We start from the raw sequence: 20,054 nt of genomic DNA on the forward strand, positions 1-20,054 counted from the left end.
CAGATCGGGAACCTATTGATTTATTCACATTGGCATGTTTTTGAACTGCTAGGTTAGCAGGAGCTGGAGCTAACAGCGGCCGCTCACGCCGCTCCCAGGGTTTGAACCTGGGACCTTTCGATCTCCAGCTTAGTGCTTTAATGCACTTCGCCACCGGGGTTCCTTACAATATATTATTAGCATAGCACAATATAAGCATTTAATTAAATTACTATATTGTACTATATCATTATATTTATTTATTTATTTATTTATTTATTTATTTATTAGACTTGTATACCGCTACTCCCAGTTTGGCTCGGAGCGGTTTACAGAAATAGATTAAAACAATACACTTAGCTTTAAAATAACAATATGGTAATATTATTAGCAATATTACAGTTATTCCTTGATGGGAGGGGCTCCCAACCTATGACACAGGAGACAGGTTGGTATGATGTCTTCCTGGCCCCCTCCTTCTTCACTCGGGCCTCAGAGTGGCAGTTATTCCTTGATGGGAATTTAGTATCCTTTAGTTTATGGCTATGATTTATTCATGATACTTGTATGAAACCTCATAAAATATCTCTGAAAAATCACATGGAAAGACCTTGCTCAGCAGCCTTTCTTAGACTATGGATCCCCCTACCATATGCAGTTCAATCCTCTCTCCACTGCTCTCTGTTCATAAACACACACACTCCATTTTATTTGGCCATGCTTTTTGTGCTTAAATTATATGGTTGAGGGGTATTTTGAATGTTCTCTGTTTTTATCTTTTTATTTTTAGTTATATTTTGAATATGCTTTACAATATTTGAGCTATGTACTATTTAAACAGGATTGTCTTAAGTTTTTTGTTTTTTGTAAAATACGTTTTTTTAAGATTTTTTTTTTATTTTTGTAAGCCAGTTTGAGTCTTTTGTTAGAGGGAATCTGGAGTATACAATAATTAATCTTATACATACAGATAATGTAAAAATAAATGGGGGAGTAGTGGTATTATCACACACACACACACACACACACACACACACACACACACATATATATATTAGCATGACCCACTGGTGCCTAGGTTTATTAGAAGAAGGCATTGTTTGTTTTGGGATGTTAGGTAATATCACTTAAGTTTGGTCCAGATCCGTTGTTGGCTGGGTTCAGTTCTGTCTGGATACGTGTGAACTACAACTCCCAGATTCCCAGAGCAATCAACCCCAAACCCTGACAGTATTTTCGGTTGGCCAAGTTTGGTCCCAGTCCATTGTCGGCGGAGGTCATAGTATCAGTGAAGGTACTGCAAATCCCATTATCCATGGCAAGTTTGGTCCAGATCCATCATTGGTTGAGTTAACAGTGCTCTCTGGCTGTACATCAAATACAGCTCTTATAAATCATGGTGAGTTCTCCCCAAATCTCTTGTTCAGTTGCTGATCAATTCCTCTGTTTACTGTATGCCATAGGAAGGGGTACAAAATGTTAAAATAGAGGCAGTGGGTGAGGTCATGCAAATTAAGGAACCCTGGGATGTCCATTCTGGAAGAAAAACAGAACATCTAGGATGAAATTGTCCCCACATGAAAGCCTTCACTTGGGTGGGGGGCAGAATGGTGTTTGTGGAGGACACTGGCAGGATTTGGGCTACATGTTCATGGTGCTCACTATGACCTGCATATCAGTGGAATTAGGGCCATTGCTGCCTTCTGCTCAGTGGGAGCTACAGCCTGTTTGTGGAAATAGAAGGTTGTCTGTGTAACATCTTCCTGCAAGGAAGGTTTTTTTGGGACAGGAAAGGTGTGCTTCTGGCAAAACCTTAGAAGAGCGCCTTCCTTGCAAGCATTTGCAAAATGAAAGAGCGATCCAGGAAGATTGTGGGGAAAGCTGAGCGCAGCACATGCGCAGCTGAGGGAAGGGAAGCCAGCCTGGTTCAGGACACAAGCCAGGCGGGAATGTTGGGGGGGGGGGCTTTCCAAACACTTTTATCGCTATGATCACTGCCTAGATTTCAGTGGGGACTATGGTGAGAACTGGTATTTGGGTGTGGCTTTCAACTGAATATGGTAAATGTTTTCTCCTATACTTTGTTTATTTTTAATTCCAAAATGTAATGAACTTTCTGGATACCCCTCACTTTCCTTGCCCATTTCCAATTTTCTTCTTCCCCTGAAGTCACCAACCTGAGTGGAGAGTTCTAGTTTGGGTTTTGCCAGCACAAAACCGGAGTGAAATGATCTGGATCGTGGATTGGGATGGATCCCCCCTCCTTCCCCCCCTTTCCTCACTTAAAGCTTCTGGCAAAAGCAGGAGGGAAGGCTGTGAAGGGGAAGAGCGGAGATCGTGCAATGCGACTCCCTCCTCTTGCAACCCGGTTTGAGCAACCACTCCAGGACAAGGAAAGGGGAAAGGGATTTCTCTCTTGCAACCTGGTATAAGAGGCCTATAGAAAGCAACCACGGGGAAAGACAAACAAGACTCCCTCCCTTCTGCAATTGGCCACAGGGAGGCAAGGCAAGCCCAGGGTGATTTGAAATGCACTTGCTTTGCTTCCAACAGACATCCAACTCATTAGAAAAATAGGCTATCACGGTTCGATATCGCGGGATACAAACGACTGGATAACCCGCTTCAAAAGTCACTTCGAAAGCTACAAAACAAACGAATTAGATACGACATATGCAGGAATTGAATTTTTTGCCCAACCCTAGTCACCAGCCATTTATTTCTGACTTTAGGAAAGGGAGGTAGTCACATATATTGATAGGAGAAAGAGAAGAGTGGGAGCACATCACTTATAAAAAATAATGGGCATCCCAGATGTTTCATGTTTGCCTTTCACCTGACCAATGATGGTACATAGTGGTTTAGGTGCTCTGGAAATAGTCATAAGGGTGAACACATGGAGCAACCCAATTGCCCATCGCCGAACATTATCATAGGCTATCATTTGTGGCCAAGTATGATTGCCTTCCAAGTGTAGAGTCTTGGCGATGGGTCCATAGATGACTGTAGAGACCTATTCTTGATCAGCATGTTCTTTCACAGTTATTATATATATATATATATATATATATATATATATATATATATATGTATATATATATATATATATATTTCAAACATGCATCTCTCAAATTAACTAGTTCTAGGCTTGATCAAATAATGAGGATCGTTGCTTCAATCCTGGTGGTCTTTGCATCTTCCAGAACACTGACATTTGTCTGCCTGTTTTCTCAAGAGATTTGCAGGATTTTTCAGAGGCAATGCTGATGGAATCATTCCAGAAGTTGAGTGTGACATATTTAGATGGTCCATGGTTTGGGAGGACAATGGTTTCATAAATAATCATCTTGGTATTCCTACGTATGTCCTGATCCTCACACATTCTCTGTTTCATTAAAAAAAAAAGTTGCACTAGCAGAGTTCAAATGGTGTTGTATTTCAGTGTTGCTGCTGACTTGTGGAGAGGTGACTGCCAAGGTAGTGGAAATGGTCAACATTTTCTAACTTTATACAATTAAGCTATATTTTTGGCACAGTGATTGTATTGCCTGTATCCAGAGAAGAGAAGATGAAAAAGTCTCATAGGCGAAAGAGTTCCCGCAAGTCACCCTTCTCTTTTCCCTGATCAGACCTCATTGAGGAAAAACCTAGTGGAAGTTGGCAGTCACTAAGAAGGTGTGAGGGTTGCAAACCACACCAGTTGACATCTGTAAGGCTTAAAGGTAATACTAATGTACATTTTAAACTTTCTCACATGTGTATGCTTTGATCAGAGCTGCCATTATTAAGCAATTACAATTATACTTTGAATCATGGCTTTATCTGCACACACTATGGGCACATCTTGATGATTTTGTTGCTGCTGGTTATTAATATTCCCTGATTTTATCAAATATGCTGATATTTTAGCTATAATATTGTGGTCTGGTCTGGTACCAAAGAGGTCCATGTCTTTGACACCATGAGTTACTGCACTGGGAGACAACTCTGGTGATGCCACACTGAGTGCTGGACATGTGACTAGCCCCCTTTTCACCCAAGCATTTCAGATAAGAGAGACTCAACTTATACTAAGAAGAGCCCAGAAAACAGACATTTTTGGACTTCCACTATCAGAATCTTTCAGCTGTAATTCTCACTGGATATCCTGGCTCTGATGAAGATATCAATAGAATGGACAAGTGCCATCTCCATAATTGAAGCAGTGACAGAAAAATGTGCAATGTAACCCAATTATCTTCACTTCACTTCACTTTATTTCATAATTAGTCGCTCTCCACCAGAGTGCTCCGAGCGACTTACAATTTAAAATATCATTCCACAATATAAAAACATTCAACATAAAAACATTCAACAGTGACTATTTGACAAATTAGATCTGATTTACTTAAATGCACAACCAAACAGCCAAGTCTTCGAGTTGTGAAATGGCATGAATGTACATATGCTGCTCAGGTTGAGTATTCTGTGGTTGAATGGCCTGTGTGTGGGGTTTTTTCTTCAAAAACCTAGCAGGTTAATAACTCCCCTAATCTCCAGTTGTGAGATACAGTTGGTTTTACTATATGATTAAATTGATTTGTTCCTCACTCATCTATTTTCTTAGTACATTTCAAGTACTTCACTAAACTACAGGAAACCTTTGAATGGAGTCATAACCATTAAAATGGAATGAAACTGATATATCTCTGTAGTGCAGATGAACTTTTATTTTCTCTACTTCTTTTAAAAAGTAAAATATTGGAAGTCAGCTGTTGATATACACAAGATCCTGGTGATATAGCTAAAATTCAAATAAAATCTAGTGAACTGTGCAATGTAGCAACTCTATCTTCCTTTCTTTAAATCCTCATTGCTTTTTCTCCCTCTAATCTCATCACTTATTCAGCTTTTCACTTTCCTTGTCCCCACCTCTCTCTCACACACAGAGAGACTGAATTTACTAAGCAAACTCTGCATTACACCAGAGTTTGAATTACCTGGTTTTCAGGTCTGATTTGTACTTCACAGTTTAGGTTCCTGCACACAAACAGTAGATTTTCTATTTTTCTGTCAATTTGCTGTACTTAAGATTGCCTAGATGTGTGTGTGCATTTGCTTTCCAACCAGAGGCGGTCCAACCATAAGGCGAAATAGGCATTTGCCTGTGGCGCCATCGTCCCGGGGGCACCATCGTCCTGGGAGGAGGGCACCACTCTCCACCTCCTTCTCTTTCGGGCCTTCCAGTGGCTGCGCTGGGCCTTCCGGCTGGCGCAGACCCACCTTCGCACCACGCAAGCCCAGCTTTGGGGCCTTCAGAGATTGTGAGGTCTGTAGGAACTTGGAAGCTAGGTATGTGGGGTTTATATATCTGTAGAAGGTCCAGGGTGGGAGAAAGAACTTTTCTTTGAAGCAGGTGTGAATGTTGTAATTAATCACCTTGATTAGCATTTAATGGCCCTGTGGCTTCAAGGCCTGGCTTCTTCTTGCATGGGAGAATCTTTTTTTGGGAGGAGTTAGCTGTCCCTGATTGTTTACTGTCTGGATTTCTTCTGTTTTCAGAGTGTTGTTCTTTATTTATTGTCCTGATTTTAGAGTTTTTTTTTAATGCTGAGGGCTATCCGGGTTATCTAAGTCCACACTGCCCTATATCCCTGTTCAATGTTTAGTGCTAAATTTGCAAATATAGTAATTCCTACATAACATTACCATGTATTGAACTGCTTTTTCTATTGATTTGTTGTAAAACATGATGTTTTGGTGCTTAATTTTTAAAATCATAATGTAATTTGATGTTTTATAGGCTTTTCCTTTATACTTCCTTATTATCCAACATTTTCGCTTATCCAGTGCTTTTATTTTTCAGTGATTGGTTTGGGGGGGCGCCAAAATTCTGTTCGCCTACACTTGAAAAATACCTAGGGCCGGCTCTGTTTCCAACCATCCAGCTACTTATAGCAGCCCCATGAATTTGATAAGGTTTTCTTAGGTGATGAATACTCAGAGGTGATTTTGATAGTTTCTTCCATTGAAATATAGCCTGATATTTGTTGGCAGTATTGAATCAAGAACTAAAAATGGCTGACCCTGTTTAGCTTCCGAGATTAGCATCTGGTGCTATAAAGGTATTGGCCCCCAACATACAGGGGAAAAGTCATACAGAGTGTATCATATGTCAACTCCTTTATGAAAACTACCAGTTGCTATTTGTCACATTTGAAGACATATTTTCTTGAAATCCCTGTGGGTGAATTTAAAAATTCTTTTATAAGTATATAGAATGTCATGTCTTAACTATATGTGATTTTATTTGTTTTACCGTATTATCCTTCGTAAGTTGATGTAAGGCATGTGCTTATTTGTATCTTTTGAACTCATTTCCTTTATGTCTTTAACTGTATTTTATAGCCAAAATAAAACTCCAAATATATTTGCCTCCTGTATTGTATACTTTGAGAATTTATCAGTCTTACTGATAAGGGTTCCTAGTCTCTTATGGCCATCCAATGATTCACTGCGATAATACAGCAGTTGTTAAATAATTAGTATGTGAAAAAAATCTAACCCAGGGATGGACAGCTTGCAACTATTTTAAAACTGAAGATGGAAGAACCAAATGAAGTCAACTCTCTTTTTTTCACAAAATGCATATCTGTCATGCTTGGTAAGTAGATCCTTCATATATACTGCTGACTTTCTGAAAAACTTCTTCTGATTAATATTAATTATTTTGTTCTGCATCATCATTAACAGTTCACTAGTCCATTGATATTTTTATTCGTGTCTGAAGTCCCTTGTGGATAATTAATCAAGTTATTTTAATTAAAGCACCATTAGTACTTTTTATTTTAGAATGGAAGTATTCCAAATGATTCATTGCTTATTACTCTTCATTTCTGAACTACTTGCAAAATCGAATTTCAAGTTCAAACATGCATCAGTATACAGTAGAGTCTCGCTTATCCAACGTAAACGGGCCGGCAGAATGTTGGATAAGCGAATATGTTGGATAATAAGGAGAGGTTAAGGAAAAGCCTATTAAACATCAAATTAGGTTATGATTTTACAAATTAAGCACCAAAACATCATGTTATACAACAGATTTGACAGAAAAGGTAGTTCAATACACAGTAATGCTATGTAGTAATTACTACATACTACGAATTTAGCACCAAAATATCATGATGTATTGAAAACATTGACTTCAAAAATGTGTTGGATAATCCAGAACATTGGATAAGCGAGTGTTGGATAAGTGAGACTCTACTGTATTTATAATCTTATATTATCTGTTTAGAACTGGATTATATGAGGCCCCTTCTTCACAGCTGTATAAAATGCACACTGAAGTGGATTATATGGCAGTGTGGAGTCAGGATAATCCAGTGCCAAGCAGATAATATCAGATTATAAATGGATTATATAGCTGTGTGGAAGGGCCTTGAGTCTACACTGCCATATAATCCAGTGCAAATTAGATAAGCTGTGGAAGAGGCATAAGTGAGTCCTAACTGTGCCTGTCCCCTGGGCTGAGTAGGTTGCTGGGAGACCAAGTGGGCGGAAATTAGCCTTGTAACTGGCAGCAATTGGATAAAAACAATTATTCCTCTCCCTCTAATTGAGACTTTATTTTTTCTTTTCTTTTTGTTGTATCAACCTAGAGCCGTGGATGATGGGTTGTGTTGTCAAATTTCGAGGATGGGGGGCCTGTAGTTTTGTTGTTTTGTCTGCTGCCCTGATGCCATCACTCTTTTGTATATATAGACTGTTGGGGAAGTAATTCACAGTTTTGTAGTACAGTGTCATTTATTTGGGATGACACTCTACCACTCCTTTCCACCCCAAGCCAAGGAAGCTATCCTGGTCTTAAACCTGTGTCTGTCAACAATAATGGACTGGATGAGGGAAAACTAACTTAAACATCTATATCTATATATATAATAAAAGTCAATGTTTGTATGTATGTGGATATGTGTGCGGTGGACAGCGGTGTATGTGCCAGCTTTCTGATTGGCAGCCACTTCCACAGGCCATTGTGACTGTCAGGAATGACGGAAATTGCCCAAACTTGACACACTTAACCCCCATGACGCACTTTATGGCCTGGTGCCATTTGGGGGAGGATGGACCATGGATGATGGGATTTGCAGTACTTTGAAATGCTTTGCGTCCCACAGACTACTGCAATGCCCACCAATGACGCAACTGGACCAAACTTGGCACACAGAACCTCCATGACCCCTTTTATCTCCTGGTGCAGATTGGAGGGAAATGGACCATGGATAATGGGATTTGCAGAACCTTCACTCACTTCCTGAGACTACTGCGACTACCAGGAATGACAGAATTGGACCAAACTTGGCACACATATCCTAAATGGCACACTTTACATGCTGCCCCACTTTGGGGGAGAATGGACAAAGGATTATGGGATTTGCAGTACTTTCAAACACTGTGTCTCTGACAGATCACTGTTAGTCTAACACAGGGGTCCTCAAACTTTTTAAGTTCACAGTCCCTCAGACTGTTGGGGGGCCAGACTATGATGAAATAGTCCAAAATTAGGATTGTTGTTGTGTGCCTTCAAGTCATTTCAGACTTAGGTCAATCCTAAGTCAAAATTTAGGACAGAGGCCAGGTCAATGTCCTTGGAAGGCTGCATCTGGCCCATGGGCCTTAGTTTGGGGATTCCTGATCTAGATTTCATAAGACCATAGGTAAGCAAAGAGGCCTCCAAAGACCATCGAGATGGTCTCATAAGACCATAGGTAAGGAAAGGGGACCCCAAAGGCCATCTAGACAATCTCATAAAACCATAGGTAAGGAAAGGGACCCCCAAAGGCTATCTAGACCATCTCATAGGACCATAGGTAAGGAAAGGGACCTCCAAAAGCCATCTAGATGGCCTCATAAGGCTGTAGCTAAGCAAAGAGACCTTCAAAGACCATCTAGATGATCTCATAAGGCTATAAGTAAGCAAAGAGACCTCCAAAGACCAGGTAGACTTAGGTCTACCCTAAGTCTACAGTTTAGGACAGGGGCTAGGTAAATGACCTTGGAGGGCCGCATCCGGCCCCCGGGCCTTAGTTTGGGAACCCCTGGTCTAACACATAACGGATCAGGACCAAACTTGACACACATACCCCTCATGACCCAATTTACATCCTGGTACAGTTTGACGGAGGACATACCAAGGATAATGGGACTTCCAGTACCTTCACTCACTTCCTGAGACCACTGCTACTGTGACAAATTACTGATCCAGACCAAACTTGGAACACAGAGCACCCATGACCTACTCTATACCCTGGTGAAGTTTGGAGTATGATAGACCATGGATGATGGGAATTGCAATACCTTCACTCACTTCCTGAGAACATTGCAACCCCCACCAATGCCTTAACAAGACCAAACTTGGCACATTGAGACCCCATGACCTACTCTACACCGGGGTGCTGTTTGGAAGGGGATGGACCAGGGATGATGGGACTTGCAATACCTTCACTGGCTTCCTGAGAGCACTGCGACTCCCACCAATGACGGATCAGTAGCAAACTTGGTACTCAGAAGCCCCACTCTACCCACTCTACATCCTCCTGTAGTTTGGAAGAGTTTGGACCATGGATGATGGGCCTTGCAGTATCTTCACTCACTTCCTGAGACCACTGCAACCACCACCAATGTCTGATCAAGACCAAACTTGACACATACACTCCCCAAGACCTACAATGAATTCTGTTTGGAGTGGGATGGGCCATGGATGATGGGACTTGTTCACTGTCACCCACTGAACCCCGCTGACCCTGGACCTAGACTAAACTTGGAACACAGGCAAACAATGCCTTTCTCAAATGACCCGGGCACCGCCAGGTCCCCAAGCTAGTAATCTATAAAAGACAGAGGTGCTCCTGGTCAGTTGAAAGACAGATGAAGGAATAGGGGATTCAGCATGTCCTATATGATGTTATGCTCATCCTGAAGACACAGGTTCACAGTTTGAATATATTCCTGTCCTCAAGCGTTAAGGTTTCTGCAGTGGCCAGGGGTGCCTTTACACATATAAAACTTCTGCATAATTGCAACTGTTCCTTGAGATGGTGGAGTTGGCCATGGTGGTATATGTCTTAATTGCATCCTGTTTGGATTACTGTGATGTGCTCTACCTAGGGCTGCCTTTAAAGAGTGTTTGAAAAATTTGTCAAGTCCAAAGAGCCCCAGCCCCATTGTTAACCAGGGCAGGCTACAGGTAGTGTATAACTCCCCAGCTGCTACCAGTTTGTTTCCAGTCACAATTCAAAGTGGTGGTTGTGACCTATAAAGATCTGTATAGCTTCACACTATTTGGCAGATTGTATTACCCCATACAAGCCTGCCCAGGATGAAATCTTATGGAGGCCCTTCTCTCAGTCCCACCACCATCATAAGCATGGTTGGTGAGGACAAGAAAGAGGGCCTTCTCAGTTGTTGTCCCTTGTTTCTGGAACTCCCTGCATGCAGGCTTTTAAAGAAGAAAGTTTTAAAAATTGAGCCAGAGGATGGGGTGCTGTATTGTGTTTTAATTGTTTCTATGTGTTTTAAGTGATTTTAACTGACTTGTATGTTTTAATTCTATATTAATTTTTATATGTTGTAAATTTTAAATTGGATTTTGTAATGTTGTGGGCCACTTTTGTTCTCAGTCAAGGGAGAAAAGCAGGGAATAAATGACAACAACAAGAACAACAATACAATTGAGACTCCTGCATCTATTGAACAAACCTTACCATCAGGCAGTTATTTCTAAGATTTTGTCAGATTATCTCTCTCTCTCTCTCTCTCTCTCTCTCTCTCTCTCTCTCTCTCTCTCTCTCTCTCTTTCCCTCCCTCCCTCCCTCCCTCCCTCGATAATGTGAAACAATTTGTTCAGGCCTATCCCCTCGAGTAGCAGAAAAAAATGACTTCATTTTCCAAATCATAGCTCTTCAGAGATTTAAAAATGACTATCATATCATCTCCCAGCCTTCTCTTCTACAGGCTCAATAGCCTCAATGATTTCTCACATGACTGTTTTTCAAACCCACACAGCCTGGTTTTATGCTTTTTACCAGCTTAGTCACATAGTCCTGGACATCTGCCAGTTACTTGCTAAACTCTGATGCACATTAAGAGATCCAGTTGTCCAGTTGAGGTCTTGTCATAGTAGAATAGAGAGGTGTTATTATTTCCCTGATCTGGACAATAATGCAGTCTACAACTGAACTGAATAGTTCCTCACTGCATTACATTACTGACCTATATTCAGCTTGTAGTCATACCACAAAGTATCTTTTTATGTGTGCTGTTATCAAGAAGGGTATCATCCAACTCCTATGGATACTTATTCCTTTATTAGATGCATGGAATTTTACCTCTTTTGGTAGATTTATACACAAAATGCTTTGCATTTCATTTCTGTTATCTATCCCACCACCTGCTCAAACATTACTAAGTTGATATTTCAAGCATTTAATAGACAGTGTCCCTAAAAGCTTATGCCGTAATAAAATTGGAATTTGGAAATGTTTTCTTTTGATTTACTGTTTCCGGAATCCTCAACACTCTTTCTTTATACCATTGCATGTAAGTCTTTGGTTGGGATGTAAAAATATCTTAACTTCCATAAAAATATCAACAACTATATAATTGTTCACCTTTGACTAGCGTTAGTCAAATTTTGCACCAAACAATTCTGGTCCCTCTCCAAATTACAAACTCCATGCCAACATCCCAGGATTCCATAGAATGTTGCCAAGGCAGTTAAAGTTAAATAATAATGCTATAACTGTCTAGTGTGAAAACACCCCTGATCGTTCAACTGAAAGTTGTTCAAAAGGGTTTACAAAAGGGAAAAAATCCAAACTGATTCCCAGTATCTCTCTATAAAATGGATTATAGCAGCCAATGTAAAATTTATTTTTCTGTAAGATACCACTTGGATCTGTCATTTGTTAGGCAGTTTCAAAATGCCTCAGAATTTGTTGCACAAACTGGATTAGGAAGTCTGAGTGATCCCATCTAGAAAACACCTGAACATCTGCATTTTAACTACAATTTTTTTTACATATCCTGAGATAGAAAAAGAAAACAAAAGTGAATATGAAGAGTTGAGGAGGAGGAAAAGCTGGTGGAGAAAAGCCTGTAGTGCTTGAAAATAATTGGTCATAAATAACAGATCTTTCATAATAAATTCCTTTCTTTAAAAAATAGGTACAACTAAATTTAATGGCTGTAATTTAATGATAGATAACATCAGTCTGCTTGTGGTTGAACAGTAATTGTGAACCCAAAATTGTACTTGAGTGGGAGTACTGAGTTCCTCTGAATTTGACTGGCAAGATTGATCCAACAAGACTACTATGTGGTTGAGCACAAATAGAAATAATCAAGCGGAAGTATATAAATGATTTAAAAATCACAATGTAATACTGATAATTTAATTGAAACCTAATAGAAATACCAGAGACTATAAACTCTATGTATACTTACTTAGGAGTAAGTTATGTTGATCACATAATAAACTCCCCCCACCCAAGCAGCTGGAGAAGGGAAGTGGCTTTGCCCCTTCCCACCGAAAGAGAGAGTTCTGGAAGGGGGCAGGGCTTCTAGGAAGCAGCCCGACTCCTAGATCACTCACTTTCTGGACGTTGCGGAGGAAAGAGCTGGAAATGGGAGCTCTTGGCTTGAGGAGTGATTCAGAGTTGTCAAGGGAGAGCTTGTCCAACGGACGGTGTCCATTAGTTCTACTACGGAGAGGTCTGTATTGGCCTGGTTAGGTCTGGAGAGGGGTTGTCTGGGGTTCACCCCTGCTTCCCTAGCTCTCCTCCCTCGACGAAGGCCTTGCGGAGTTTCCTTGCCTTCCTCCAAGTTATTCAGGAAAGGTGCAGAGGGGGTGCGCACATTGCTGTGCGCTTCCCCCTCGTTCCTTTTGGCCCTCTCATTGAAGATGGCTCAGTGGTTGCCATTTCGGTTCGTTTTCTCTTTTGATCTGGGTAGTTATGTGTGAGCGTGTGAGTGGGTTTAGGCTTTCCCTGCTTAAATCCCCCTTCCCCTCCACCCTCCCTGTTGCAGCTGGCTTGCTCTAATGAGGAGGCTGCTTTTCGTTAGGGTGAGTTCTGTTTCTGTTTGCCATGTTTGTTTGTTTTTTTGGTTTCACCTTGATTTTATGTGAGGGGATTGTGGCGTTTTTTGTTGTTGTCATGGTGGCTTTGTACTTATCTGGCTGTTAGGGGCATTGGCTGTTGCAATCTGGCACCATTTGTAAGTGCTGTTGCTGGGCAGATTTCTTTTGCCGTTGGTGTTGTTGCGGGACAGAATTTGATGTTGCCAGTTGGGAGAGGTGGCCGTTTTGAATTTGGCGCCCTTTTTTCCAAGCATTTCGGCCATCTTGATAGGACTAGCGGCCATTTTGTTGAGGGCAGTCAGCCATGTTTGTTTAGGTCATTCAGCCATATTTCGTGGGGCTCGTTGGCCATTTTGGTTTTGGGCAAGTGCCATTCTTTTCGGTCCGGTGGCCATTTTTATTTAGGTAGCGGACATTTTGCTTTATGGATCGGCAGCCATTTTTGTTCAGGACTCAGCAGCCATCTTTACTAAGGCCTGGGCCATGCTGTTAGGCACGGTGGCCATTTTGGTTTAGGCTTAGTTGCCATTTTGTATGGGCTCGGCGGACATTTTGTTTGGGCCTAACAGCCATTTTGTTTTACATAGTGGCCAGTAACATGGGGGCTTCTGTTGTACATTAGTGTTATTAAGCTTAGGGCAATTTATTAATTATTGACTGTTTTATATTTAATCAATATGAATTGTGGGATCTAGAGGATTTATGAATTGGTTTATCTCTTAGGCGTTTTATATATATTTTATATAAATTTTATATAAATTATAACAATAACAGTACTACTAGGGGGGCCCTGGTGGCACAGTGTGTTAAAGCGCTGAGCTGCTGAACTTGTGGACCAAAAGGTCCTAGGTTCAAATCCCAGGAGCGGAATGAGCGCCCGCTGTTAGCACCAGCTCCTGCCAACCTAGCAGTTCGAAAACATGCAAATGTGAGTAGCTCAATAGGCACCGCTCCGGCGGGAAGGTAACGGCGCTCCATGCAGTCATGCTGGCCACATGACCTTGGAGGTGTCTATGAACAATGCCAGCTCTTCGGCTTAGAAATGGAGATGAGCACCAATCCCCAGAGTCGGACACGACTGAACTTAACGTCAGGGGAAAACTTTACCTTTACCTAACAGTACTACATTTAATAATAGTACTACAGTGAATAAAATTATATATATATAAAAATAATAAAAGTCAATGTTTGTATGTATGTATGTATGTTTGTATGTTTGTATGCAAGTATGTGGCAGCTTTCTGATTGGGCGCCACTTACACGGACAACTATGACCGCCACGAATGACAGATCTGGACTAAACCCGACACACTTATTCCCCATAACACATGTTACAGTCTGGTGCTGTTTGGGGGAGGATGGACCACAGATGATGGGATTTGTAGTACTTTCCATCGTTACAGCTCCCACAGATCACTGCCATACCCATGAGTGACGGAACTGGACCAAACTTGGCAGACAGAGCTCCCATGACCCCCTTTACGTCCTGCTGCACTTTGGCGGAGGAAACACCAAGGATGATGGGACTTGCAGTACCTTCACCCGATTCACCTCCCACAGACCATTGGGAGTCCCACAAATGACACAACTGGACCAAACTTGGAACAAACATGCAATGTGGCCCGAATGACTCACTTTAAATGCTGCTGCGGTTTGGGGTACAACCGACCATGGACAATGGGATTTGCAGTATCTTCACTCACTTCCCCAAACCACTGCCACCCCCAGCAATAACAAATAAGGACCAAGCTTGGTACACAGACCCCCATGACCTACTCTACATCCTGCCACTGGTTGAAAGGGGATGAACCATGGATGATGGGACTTCCAATACCTTTACTCATTTCCAGTGAGCACTGCGACTCCCATCAATGTCTGATCAAGACTAAACTTGATACATACAGTCTCCATGACCTACTCAACATCCTAGCGTTGTTTGGAGGGTGATGGACCATGGATGATGGGACATGCAATACCTTCACTCACTTCCTGAGAGCACTGTGATTCCCACTAATGACGAATAAGGACCAAACTTGGTACGCAGAGCCCCCATGACTCACTCTACATCCTGGCACTGTTTGGCGGGGGATAGACCATGGATGATGGAACTTGCAGATAGATGAGCAATTAGCCACCTCAACATCGGTCGTTGCGGAAGCCATTCCATCCAGCTCTGCAGCGGCAGGAGTGCAGCCTGTGGCAGAGGAGGTGAGTCGCGTTACCACTTCACTAGGTAATGGGGACGCACACATCTTCCCCGGGGCGTGGCCGATTCACAGGATTTGAATTCAATTCAAACATCTTCTGAGCCTGTTCCCTCCACCAGCAGCATGCAATTAGCGATTCTGGCCCCTGCTGTTGGAACACCAAACCTTGTGGGATCATCAGGTGGAGCAACTCCCACTTTCGAAAGCTCTCTTTGATTTTGGGTCACGGCTGATTGGCCATTGCCTGCCCCTGATAGCCTTAGTGCGACGGCTTTGGCCTCTCATTTGGCCCAAAAGACTGTAGACAAAATTCTCAGAAGCAAATACATTGACATTTTTACCCTGTATTTCAGGGAATTGGAGAAAAAAGAGAAGGATGAATTGGATGATGAAAGGAAGGAAGTTATTAAGAAATGTAAAGTGGATCAGAATTGGGGCAACTGGTTTGCTTGTTTTTTGATCTATGGTGGGGTTCTAGTGAAGGCATACTCTTCCAGATCCCTCTCTCTTTTCCTATATATGAATATTATTAATTCGGCCTATGTGAATTTTACGGGGGGCGCTTGGCTCCTGTATGACAAATGCTTTAGGCTTCATGCTGCCCAATCTCCAACTTTGTGTTGGGATTTGATAGATCAAATGGTTCGAAGTTTTAACTCCGGCACACCCTATTTCGGGTAAGAAGGCCGATAGTGGACACACGATCCAAAATTACAGGGCTGGGCATTCCTTTCTCCTGCCGCAACATCAACAGCATCAACAATCGCAACAGTGCTTGTTGTGCTGGGAGTATTCTTCCCAGGGAGTTTGTTTCCGGAAGGGATGTAAGTTTCTGCACGTCTGTGCCATTTGCGCAGTCAGCATGCAGCTAAGAGTTGTACCAAAGGAAAACCCGGTAAGGTGGTGGAAAGGGTAACCATGATTCAAAGAGAGGTTTTGGGCCTGGGGGGTTTTCCAAAGGGCCCCAGCCCAATTAATTTGGTTCAGTTGGACTTATGGTTATCCCATTATTCCAATTTAAATGCAGCCCGTTATCTGCGTACTGGGTTTTTTGAGGGTTTTAGGATTCCTGCATTAGGGCCCAGGGCCCCCTTTAGAGCCCCGAATTTGAAATCTATTATTGGCATGGAGGATGTTGTCCTTTCAAAGATTAATATGGAAGTTGCTGAAGGTAGGGTTATTGGCCCATTTACTTCACCACCCACACCTTGTTTAAGGGTTTCACCACTAGGGATTGTTCCAAAGAAGGCCCCTGGGGAGTTTCGCCTAATTCATCATCTTTCCTACCCCAGGGGGAGATCGGTGAATGATGCAATTTTGGAGGATTTTTGTATGGTCCATTATACTTCTTTTGATTCGGCTGTGAAGACAGTTAGGGCTCGTGGGCCGGCAGCCGAGTTGGCAAAGTGTGACATCAAGTTGTCCTTTCGCCTTCTTCCAGCACACCTGTTGGACTTTGAACTGTTAGGTTTTCAGTTCAATGGCTTGTACTATATGGACAGGGCTCTTCCGATGGGCTGTTTGGTTTCATGTGTGGCTTTTGAATCTTTTAGCCCATTTTTAGAATGGGCCCTTAAAGCAAAATCAAGTTTATCAGGGGTTGTTCACTATCTGGATGATTTTTTATTCATAGGAAAGTGTGGGTCTGGGGAATGCGAATTTTTCCTGCATTCTTTTCAGGAATTGGCTGATGAATTAGGGGTCCCTTTGGCCCCGGAAAAAAACTGAGGGCCCTGAAACTAAATTGACTTTTTTGGGGAGTGAGCTTGATACGGTTCAACAATCCTCTAGTTTGCCTCTGGAGAAGGTGTCAAATTTAATAGATAGGATCCAATACTTTGTTACCTGTAGTAAGGCCACTACGTGAGTTTCAGGAAATTATTGGACATTTAAATTTTGCATGCAGAGTGGTGGCTCCTGGGCACGCCTTTTTGCGTAGACTCTGTAATGCTGTTTCTGGCGTCAGACTCCCACATCATCATATGCAGATTACTCAGGGGATTAAGGCTGATTTGGACATATGGTTGCAATTTTTAAGCCAGTTTAATGGGATTTATTTTTGGAGGCAGGACCTATTACTGACGGATGCTCTTCAGATAGCGTCTGATGCTTCTGGAGCCATTGGTTTTGGTGTATTTTTTAGTGGGCATTGATGTGCTGAGTTATGGCCCGAGAGTTGGCACACTAGAGGCATAACCTCTGATCTAACATTTTTTGGAGTTTTTTTCCCATTTTGGTAGCAGTGATGCTGTGGGCAGATCAATTGGCAAATTCTACCATGTATTTTTGGTGCGATAATCAGGCCACTATGCAGGTTATCAATTCTTTAACATCTAGGTCACCTAGACTGATGGAGGCTTTGAGGTTTTTTACACTCCACTGTCTAAAGTATAACATATTGTTTAGGGCTTGTCATATTACGGGGACAGATAATTCTCTTGATGATGCTCTGTCCTGTATGCAGATGAAATGCTTCAGGCTGCTTGCCTCCGGCGTAGATTTGCACCCTCAGAGCATGCCAATCCATCTTTGGAAAATTAGGAACAGTCCATAGTTTGGGGAATGAAGCTAGCCTTGGCTACATCTTCCAGAAAATCTTACATCAGAGTGGTGCAGGAGTTCTCTGAGTTCAAGAAGTTGTATGCTATAAATTCTGTTTCACTGGTTCCATATGAGCACGTCACACAATTTGGTGTTTTTCTTGAAAGGAAGGGGTTGGCCCCTTAAACCGTTTGTGCTAAGTTATCCACCCTGGCTTATTGGCTCAAGGCCCAGGGTTTTCCAGATGTCATAGCCAATTTTTGGCTGCGCAAATGGCTGGAAGGCTTGTCTAGAGAGCAGGTTAGGCCACATGACAGTCACCAGCCATTGACCTCGGAAATAATTAAGTGTTTAAAGCAAATTTGGTCCCAAATTTGTGTATCCCAATATGAATCTGTTCTATTCCAGGCGGCAATTCTCATCGCTTTCTTTGGGGCCCTTCGAGTTAGTGAGTTGGTCACCTCCCCAAAGGTGGATCAGTCTCAAAGGGCCCTTCAATTTTCGGACCTGTGGCTCCAGCAGGACAAATTAGAATTGGTGATTCTAAAATGAATCAAAAGGGGAAGGGTTCCATTATTAAATTGGGGCGTTGTAGTGACTCTGAAATATGCCCAGTTGCAGCATTAACTTCTTATGTAGCATGCAGGGGGGCAGCTCCTGGTTTCCTCTTTTGTCACCGGGATGGAGCACCGTTGACAAAATACCAATTTTGGGCTTTGACTTCAAAGGCTTTAAATATTTTGGGGATTAAAGTTCAGAAATTTGGTACCCATTCTTTTAGAATCGGGGCTGCTTCAACTGCTGCTGTAATGGGTTATTCAGTAGACAAAATTAAATATTTGGGAAGATGGAAATCTGGAGCGTATCGTGCATACGTGCATCATATGCCGTGTTAGTTACAGGGATTTGTTTTTTGCAGAACCCACCCTGTTGGCAAGTAGACGTCGCATCCTGATTTGCGGGCACAGTTATGTGCACTGGGCAGAGCGAAAAGCACGCAGAGGTCCCTATGGTCAACATCTTGGCCTTGCTTCCTTGGCCTTTGTGGAATGGAGGGGAAGAAGAGGTCTGCAGTGGGAGGGTTTGCTCCTGTTGTTGTTTGGGTCAGGGGTCAGTTTTTCTCCTGATCTTATTGTTATTTACTTGGGAGGCAATGATTTGGGACTGCTTAAAGGCAGGGTCCTCTTTCTTCAAGTTTTGAACGACATGCACAAGATCCTAGAGGTGTGGCCTCATACCGGATTGGCATGGTCAGCAATTATTCCTAGGCCATGTTGGCCCTATGGGAATGGCAAAAAGTTGGATAAAGCTCAGAAACGGGTCAATCGGGCCCTTCGAAAAGTTTTGGAAAATGGCATGGGTTATTATATCCCGCATGATGATATAAGGTTCAATGATCTGAATCTGTATCGGGCTGATGGTATCCATTTGTCCAAACTGGGGAACCAAATTTTCCTAGCTGACTTACAAAAATGAATTAGGGAAATTCTTGGGAATTTGGTGGGGGTCAGGAGCTAAATAGACATTTGCTCCTGATCTGTGGCGCAATGCTTAGGCGAATCTCTTATTTTGGTGTGCACCACAAGGCACCTCAGTTTTGGTGTTGGCCAAAGGCGTGAATCCTAACTTAGGGTTTGTACAGCCCCAGCGAGGGTGAACAATTATGGCCTTGGAATGGGAGGTTTTGACCTTATTGGTTTCGGATGCAAAACTCTCCACCACATTCCCCTTCAGGTCATCCAGTTTTAGTTAAGCTGGGAACCTGGTGTTTCGCCCTAAATTCAGTTGAAAAAGGATGGTTGGGCAGGACCACCTACATTGGCTTATGCCTCACCAAATTTATAGATGGCTATTGAGATGTTGGCCCTAGTTCCAAATTAAAAGTTAAATAGGTAACTATCAATAAAGTTGCCCAGTTTTAAACCCAAGTATACTTGTCTCGTTATTTTGGTGGGTTGGAGGGCAAAAGGAATCCTATGTATATATTGTAATTGAAAGAGTCTTGGGACTGAAGGATAAATTAACTGTAATAATAATAATAATAATAATAATAATAATAATAATAATAATAATAATAATTTATTACCCACCTTTCCTGATGACTTAAGATAGGGTACAACAAAGGCAAAAACATATGAACATAAAATATGTACAATAAATTACATAGATAAAAATATAAAAATATAAACACTTGCACCAAACACAGATAC

This window comes from Anolis carolinensis, chromosome 4 (assembly GCF_035594765.1).
Source record: "Anolis carolinensis isolate JA03-04 chromosome 4, rAnoCar3.1.pri, whole genome shotgun sequence".
Classification (NCBI taxonomy): domain Eukaryota; kingdom Metazoa; phylum Chordata; class Lepidosauria; order Squamata; family Dactyloidae; genus Anolis; species Anolis carolinensis.